Here is a 7932-nt window from a genome sequence, read left to right as displayed (position 1 = left end):
CTTCCCTCTCAGCAATGCCCACTAGGTGACGCCTGTGAATGAAACAGGCTTTCCAGAGTACAGGCTTCCTCTGTTCTTCCCTTTCCCAGGCCCACTTCTGGCCGAGAAGATGCTTAAATGGCAGGCATCTGAAGAAAGGTCTCTGTGCCTAATGCTTAAGCGAGAGGGCATGTGAGGATCTCAGTCAGCCGCTCTCTTGTCACAGGATATTGGTATCTCTGCTTGGTGTCTGTGATGATTCATGTACAGAAGCAGGAAAACAGCCCCAAACCCTGCATAACCCAAACAGCTTTAGACTTCTGGGCAGGTGTACAACCGCTTTATAGATGCCAACAAAATTCTCCCAGCGAAGGTGATTTACAATGGTCTCAGGGTGGCAAACGTAATATGTGAGCATTCTGGAAGGAGGGTTGGAGGTAGGTGTGATGTCTTTCTTTCTTTCTTTCTTTCTTTCTTTCTTTCTTTCTTTCTTTTGTATTTTTTTTTTTAAACTGTACCAGTGGTTCCTGTACTGAAGGCACATCACAGTCACTTGAAGGGATTGTTAAGCTATGGATTTTTGGGTCTCACTCAGAGATCCTGGTTTAGTAAGTCTTGGGTGAGGTCTGAGAATTTGCATTTCTCACAGGTTCCCAGGTGATGTTAATGCTCCTGTTTTTGGGGAACCTCGCTCGAGAACCCCTCTTTGACAGCATTGTTGAGAGTATGTGGGTGAGAGAAAATGTGTGGACGGAGGCCTGGGGGCTGGGAGCTGGGCCACTGGGCATGGGCTAGGGGGACACCCAACTAGGGATGTGTGTAAAGAGAGATTGTGTCTCCCCTCTCGCCAAGTCCTTCCCCGCCTCGTGCAGCCTTTCAGATGCAACGTGTGTAGCAGCACTTGGTGCTTTCGTTTAGATGTATCGACCAGGCAGGGATAAGTTAAATCTCATGGCAAGTCAGGGACAAATAACCAGGAGGCGGGGCCATTGTTTGAGATACATGGAGGTGATCTATTTAAATTTGCTTGATTGTTTTTCTGGTAGGGAAATGAAATGTTCTCTCTCTACCGCAGGTGTTGAAGCGCTTTTTTTTTTTTTTAAATGGCTAAACAGTTAAAGTGACAGTCAAGTCAAGGGTAGGGAGATTATGTGAGCGTACATTCTTAGCCAGTGGTTTCTTTCTGAATGTCCTAATTGGAACTCCTTTGGTTCTTCATACGGGGTGAGAGTGGGTGTGTGGGGGTATACACAAATAATCCCATTACACCCCAAACTACTCCTGAAGTGTGTGTCAGGATGCTCAAAGCATCCTTATGTGGGCTAGCTTCTTCCTACAGTTTTTTTTTGAATGTTTGTTCTTTTTTTTTTTTTTTTTTTTCCCCTAAGTGTTCTGTGCAGTACAAGATAGGTTAGTTTGATGGTTTCCATTCCACAATTGAGTGCTGTGGTCCAGGGCAGTTAAATTTTAAGCCAAAAAAGTTAGGTGGTTTAGGATCCAAACTGGAAAGAAGTCATCCTAGACTTAAGGTTCCAGGATTCCTCTCCCCCTTCCACCCCTCCTTTCTACCTGACTCCTTTCTTTAAAAGAAAAAATTATTTATTTTGGGGAGAGACAGAGAAGGAGAGAGAGAGAATCCCAAGCAGACTCCAGGCTCAATGTGGAGCCCAATACAGGGCTTGATCCCATGGCCCTGGGATCGTGACCTGAGCTGAAATCAGGAGTCAGATGCTTAACCTCCTGAGCCACCCGGGCGCCCCTCCACCTGGCTTCTTTAAAGCGACTCTTGGGGAAGCCTCCACCAGGTTTGCTCTGGTTGTATCTTATGCCCAGTTACAAAGTTGGGGTACCATTAAGATCCTGGATTTCCCTCCTATACTGAAATAGCCCTCAGATTGATAGAAAGGCAGGCAGGCAGGCATTTTCCTCTCTATCTTTCACATAATGACCGTGAAATCCTTTCCATAAGAACATAGAGGTTTTGTTCTGTTCTGTTTCTAATTTCAGAACAATAAGTTTCTGATGCACCACCACCCACCGGAAAAAGAGCACACAGTGACTGACAAGGTGAGGTCTTTGTTTGGTAGTATTTCAAATCTTGGGCTTTCTGAAATCCCTAACACCCTGGTTATAAATCACTAAAAGGTGGATGTTCTCTAAAATGAATTTTGCATGAAATGTCAGCCAGAGTCTCGGGGACAGCTACAATATTTACGACTGGTGGTATTTCTTAGGGGAGGTAAAAGAAAATGAAGCCAATATAGTTGAGCTTAGTACATGGGGGCAGGGAAGATAGCAAAATTTGTTTCACTCACCCACATACTTTGTTTCCACCATTTTCAGTGCAAATACAATCTGTGGTGCTCAAAGGGTTTAGGAGTGTGGTCCATATGGGAACAGTACAGTGGGCAGACAGTGGGCAGCTGGGTAAAAAGAAGATAAATCCAAAACAACTACAGGAAGGTACTTGTTCATAGGCAAATTGTTTTACTCTATACTCTATTTCTGAAAGACCCTCTGACCCTGGTTACAGCGTTGGGTCTTAGGCCTTCAAAAGCAAAGGGTTCCGTTTATTTGGGGGAGGAAATATTACAGAGACAAGGCGACAAGCCACATGTCCTCGTTACTGATAGGAAAACACACAAAACATCTCTGCCTATCAGAAGGCTTCCACGTCTGACACTGACTTACATTTTCAGCCTTTTCTCTGACTGGTCTTCCTTACTAATTGCCCACTAGTTACATGGGTCTCTTGGGTATTTCTGTTCTGCTTCTTTGCTTAAAACCTGTCTCCATAGGATACATTTCTCTTCCTTCCTCTCTGCTCAAGTGGTTCTTGCCCATTAAAAATGTCTTTATGGAGATAACTCCCTGTCATAGCTTAGGCTGCTACAACACATACTACAGACTGAGTGGCTCACACAACAGACATTTCTTTCTCACAGTTTCGAAGGCTGGAAGACCACAGTGTTTGCAGATTCTGTCCCTGGTGAGAGCTCTCCTTCTGGCTGGCAGACGACAGCTTCCTTGCTGTGTCCTCACGTAGCAGAGGGAGCGTGCACACTCTGGGATCTCTTCCTAGGAGGCACTGATCCCACGCTGAAGGGATGAGGTCACCCTTATGACCTCATGGAAACCTAAGTCCTTCCCCAAGACTCCACCTTCAGATACCATTATTGGGGGTTAGGACTTTAACATAGGAATGTTGAGGGGACACAGACAGTCCCTAACACTCTCATACCATACAATTTTCCAATTTAAAGTGTATAGTTCCATTTTTTTAAGTATATTCAGTGAGTAACCATCACCAGTTTAAGTTTAGAACATTTGCACCCCCCCCCCCAACAAGAAACCCTGTACCCATTAGTAGGCTATATTGAGATCTATCTATATCTAGATACATAATTCCTTTATAGATTGGCCTATTTTTAGGACGTTTCATAGGAATGGAATTATACGATAAATGTCCTTTGAGATTGTCTTCATTCACCCCAGTGTAATGTTGTGAAGGTTCATCCAAGTTGTAGAATGTACCAGCATGTTCTTGCTATTCATTGCCAAATATTCCTTTGTATGTATGTGCCACATTTGATCCGTTCATCAGATGGTAGGAACTACCCAAGTATCTATCTTTTGGCTCTTGTGGACATATGTTTTCATGTCTCTTGGATGTATACCTGGAAGTGAAATTGTTGCATCATATGGTGACTGTGTTTAACAATTTGAAGAACTTCCAGATTGTCTTTTAAAATGACTCTGCCATTTTACCTTCCCACTGACAATGACTGGGGGTTTTAATTTCTTTGTATCCTTGCTGACACATACTAGTGTTGTATCTTTTTAAATTTTAGTCATCCTAATAGGTGTGATGTGCTTTTGATTTACATTGCCTTAAAGGCTAATGAAATGAGCAATTAAAGCATTTTCTTTTTTCTTTTTTTTTTTTTTTTTTTTTTTTATTTTTGGGACAGAGAGAGACCGAGCATGAACAGGGGAGGGGCAGAGAGAGAGGGAGACACAGAATCGGAAACAGGCTCCAGGCTCCGAGCCATCAGCCCAGAGCCTGACGCGGGGCTCGAACTCACGGACCGCGAGATCGTGACCTGGCTGAAGTCGGACGCTTAACCGACTGCGCCACCCAGGCGCCCCTTAAAGCATTTTCTTAAAAAAATTTTTTAATGTTTATTTAGAGACAGAGAGAGAGGGAGACACAGAATCTGTAGCAGGCTCCAGGCTCTGAGCTGTCAGCACAGAGCCTGATGAGGGCTCAAACTCATGGACCCTGAGATCCTGACCTGAGGTGAAGTCAGTTGCTTAACCAACTGAGCCACCCAGGTGCCCCACTTAAAGCATTTTCTGATTGGATATGTTTTATTTATACGGTGTGAGGTAAGGGCCCAGCTTCCTTCTTTTTCATGTTTTCTCTGTACCATTTTTTGAAGATTATCCTTTTTCTGTTGAATTGACATGGTGCTCCTGTTTAAGATCAGTTGACCATAAATGTGAGCTTTCATTTATGGACTATGAATACTGTTCGATTGAACTGTATGTTTGCCCTATGCTAGTACCACACTGATTATTGTAGCTTGGTAGTAAGTTTTGAAACTAGTAAGTGTGAGTCTCCCAACTATTATTTAAGATTCTTTTGGCTTTTCCGAGTCCCTGGCATTTCCAAATGAATGTTAGAATCAGTTGTGGGTTTCTGCTAAGAAACCAGCTGGAATTTTGATAGAGATTGTGTTCAGTCCACACATAAATTTGCAGAGTATTTCCATTGTAACAATATTACGTCTTCTGATCTTAAATGTCTTTCCCCTTATTTATATCTTCTTAAATTTCTTTAAACAGTGTTGGTTTTCACAATATTTGTGTACTTTTTTGATTAAAATGTGTTTTTATTTTGATGCTATTGTAAATGGAATTACTTTCTTCATTTCATGTTTGGATTGCATATTGCTACTGTGTAGAAATACAGTTTATTTTTACATATTGATCTTATATCCTGCAATCTTACTGAACTCATTCATTGGTTCAAATAGAGTTCTAGTGGATTCTAAGGATTAGTCATGTCCACAAGATCATGTCCTCTATGAATACATCTAATTTTTCCTTTCCAATATGGCTGCCTTTTATTTCATTTTATTGTTGAAGTGCCTTCACTAGACTTTCCATTACATTGTTAAATAGAAGTTGTTCACCATTTTTGCCTTACTTTTAATCTTGGAGGGAAAGGATTAAGTTCTTCACCATTAAGTATGAAGAAGTAAAATAGACACCTTGTGGGTTTTGTTTTGGGGGGGGGTGGAAATGTCCTTTATAAGGTCGAGGAAGTTCCATTATATTCCTAATTTGTTGGCTGTTTTTAACATGAAGACATGTTGAATTTTGTCAGTTCTTTTTCTGCATCTGAGATGGTCATGCATTTTTTTCTTTATTGATAGTGGTGTTACATTAATTGACTTTTGGATGTTAAACAACCTTGTATTCATGGGATAAATCCACTTGGTTACTGTGTATAATCCTTTTTATATGTTGGGTTCATTTTGCTAGTATTTTGTTGAAGATTTTTATGTCTATATTCATAAGGAATATTGGCCTGAAGTTCTCTTTTTTGTGATACCTATTTCTGGGTATATTGGCTTCTAGACTTAATTGGTCATTGTTTTCTCTTTATTTTTGGAAGGGTTTATGAAGGATTGGTATACTTCTTAGATATTTGATTTCATCATTGAAGCCATCAGGGATTGGGCTTTTCTTTGTGGGTTGTTTTAAAATTAATAATTCACGTTGCTCAGATTTTCTGATTCTTGATAAAGTTTAGGTAGTTGGAATCTTTGCAAGAATTTGTCCATTTTATCTAAGTTGTCTAGTTTATTGGCATGCTGTTCATAGTATCCCCTTAAATTCCTCTTTATTTTTGTCTGTAATGCTTTTTCCTTTTTCATTTCTAATTTTAGTAGTGAAAGTCTTCAGTATTTTTTCTTGGTCAGTCTAGCTGAAGGGTTCTTTGTAAAATCTGTCCTTTTCAAATATTTTTTAATATCATTGATCTTGCCATATTAAAAAAATTTTTTTTACTTGTTTTTATACTAGTCTTTATTCATTCTACTGAATTTGGCTTTAGTTTGCTCTACTTCCAGTTTCTTGACGTGGAAGCTAACATTGTTGATGTGAGATTTTTTTCTTTTTCAATACAGTCTGTTACAACTATGCATTTGCCCTTAAGCACTGCTTCACTAGCATCCCTTACATTTTCATGCTGTATCTTTGTTTCCTTTCATCTCAAAATATTTTCTATTTTCTCTTGGGATTTCTTCTTTGAACCATTGTTGATTTTAGGAGTGTGGTGTTATATTTCCACAACGGTGGATTTCTCAAACTTCTTTTTGTTGTTGTTGTTGATTTCTAATTTCATTGTGGTTAGAATAGATACTTTGTATAATTTTAATCCTTTTAAGCTTACTGAAGACTTTTATTCATTTGCATGTGTTCCAGGTATGTTTGAGAATAATGTGTATTCTGTGGTTGTTGCCTAGAGTGCTGTAGATGTCTCTAGACATCTGTTGGTTTAGTTGGTTTATAATGACTTAGAAGTCTTTTTCCACTTCAATATTCAAATGACTTATTCTACCCATTACTGAAACTCAAGTACTGAAATCTTCAATTCTTACTGTTTCATTGTCTATGTCTACCTTCATTTCTGTCTTCTGTTGGATGTATTTTTGGGCCTGAGAGGTGCACATAGGTCCGTAATTGTTATATCTTCCTGTTGGATTAACTTTTATTAGGAAATGTTTTTATCTCTAGTAAAATTGGTCTTAAGGTTTACTTTGTCTGCTAATAGTGTATCTACTTAGATTCTTCTATGATTCCTGTTTATATGGTATACCTTTTTCCATTATTTAAAAAAAATTTTTTTTTTAACGTTTATTTATTTTTGAGACAGAGAGAGACAGAGCATGAATGGGGGAGGGACAGAGAGAGAGGGAGACACAGAATCAGAAGCAGGCTCCAGGCTCTGAGCCATCAGCCCAGAGCCCGATGCGCGGCTCGAACTCACGGACCGCGAGATCGTGACCTGAGCTGAAGTCGGACGCCCAACCGACTGAGCCACCCAGGCGCCCCACCTTTTTCCATATTTAGCTTTCTTTCTATTTGTATTTTTGAAAGTAATGTGCATCTCCTGTAGACATCATATACATGGATTGTAATTCCCCTTCTCCCCCCAATCTGGCAATCTCTACCTTTAAAAAAATTATTTTTTATTAAAATTTTTTTTTTAATGTTTTTTTATTTTTGAGACAGAGAGAGAGCATGAATGGGGGAGGGTCAGAGGGAGGGAGAAACAGAATCTGAAGCAGGCTCCAGGCTCTGAGCTGTCATCACAGAGCCCGAAGCAGGGCTGGAACTCACTGAGTGTGAGATCATGACCTGAGGTGAAGTCGGGTGCTTAACCGACTGAGCCACCCAGGCGTCCCTGGTAATCTCTACCTTTTGATGAGACAGTTGAGTTCAATTCCACTTAATGTTATTAATACGGTTAGATTTACATCTGCTATTTTTCTTTTGTTTCCTATGTACCTCATGTCAAGTTTGTTCCTCTGTTCATTCTTTACCTCCTTCTTTTGTATTAAGTGGGTTTTTTTTTTCCTAGTGTAGCATTGTAGTTCACTTAATTTTTTAATTGTAGGGTTTCTTAAAAATCTATTTTTTGAGAGAGAAGGAGAGAGAGTGTGAGTGGGGAAGGAGCAGAGTGAGAGAGGAGAGAATTTCAAACTGACCATGCAGAGCCTGACATGGGGCTTGAAATGATGAAATGTGAGACCTTGCCCTGAGCCTAAATCAAGAGCTGGATGCTTAACCAACTGAGCTATGCTGGTGCTCCTTATTACAGGTTTTTTGCATTGTTTTGCTATCTGTTGCTCTATGGCTTAACATATGCATATTAAATTA

The sequence above is a fragment of the Panthera onca genome, chromosome D4 (assembly GCF_046562875.1).
Source record: "Panthera onca isolate mPanOnc1 chromosome D4, mPanOnc1 haplotype 2, whole genome shotgun sequence".
Taxonomy (NCBI): domain Eukaryota; kingdom Metazoa; phylum Chordata; class Mammalia; order Carnivora; family Felidae; genus Panthera; species Panthera onca.
The sequence above is the reverse complement of the archived record's forward strand: the minus strand, read 5'-3'. Positions refer to the sequence as shown.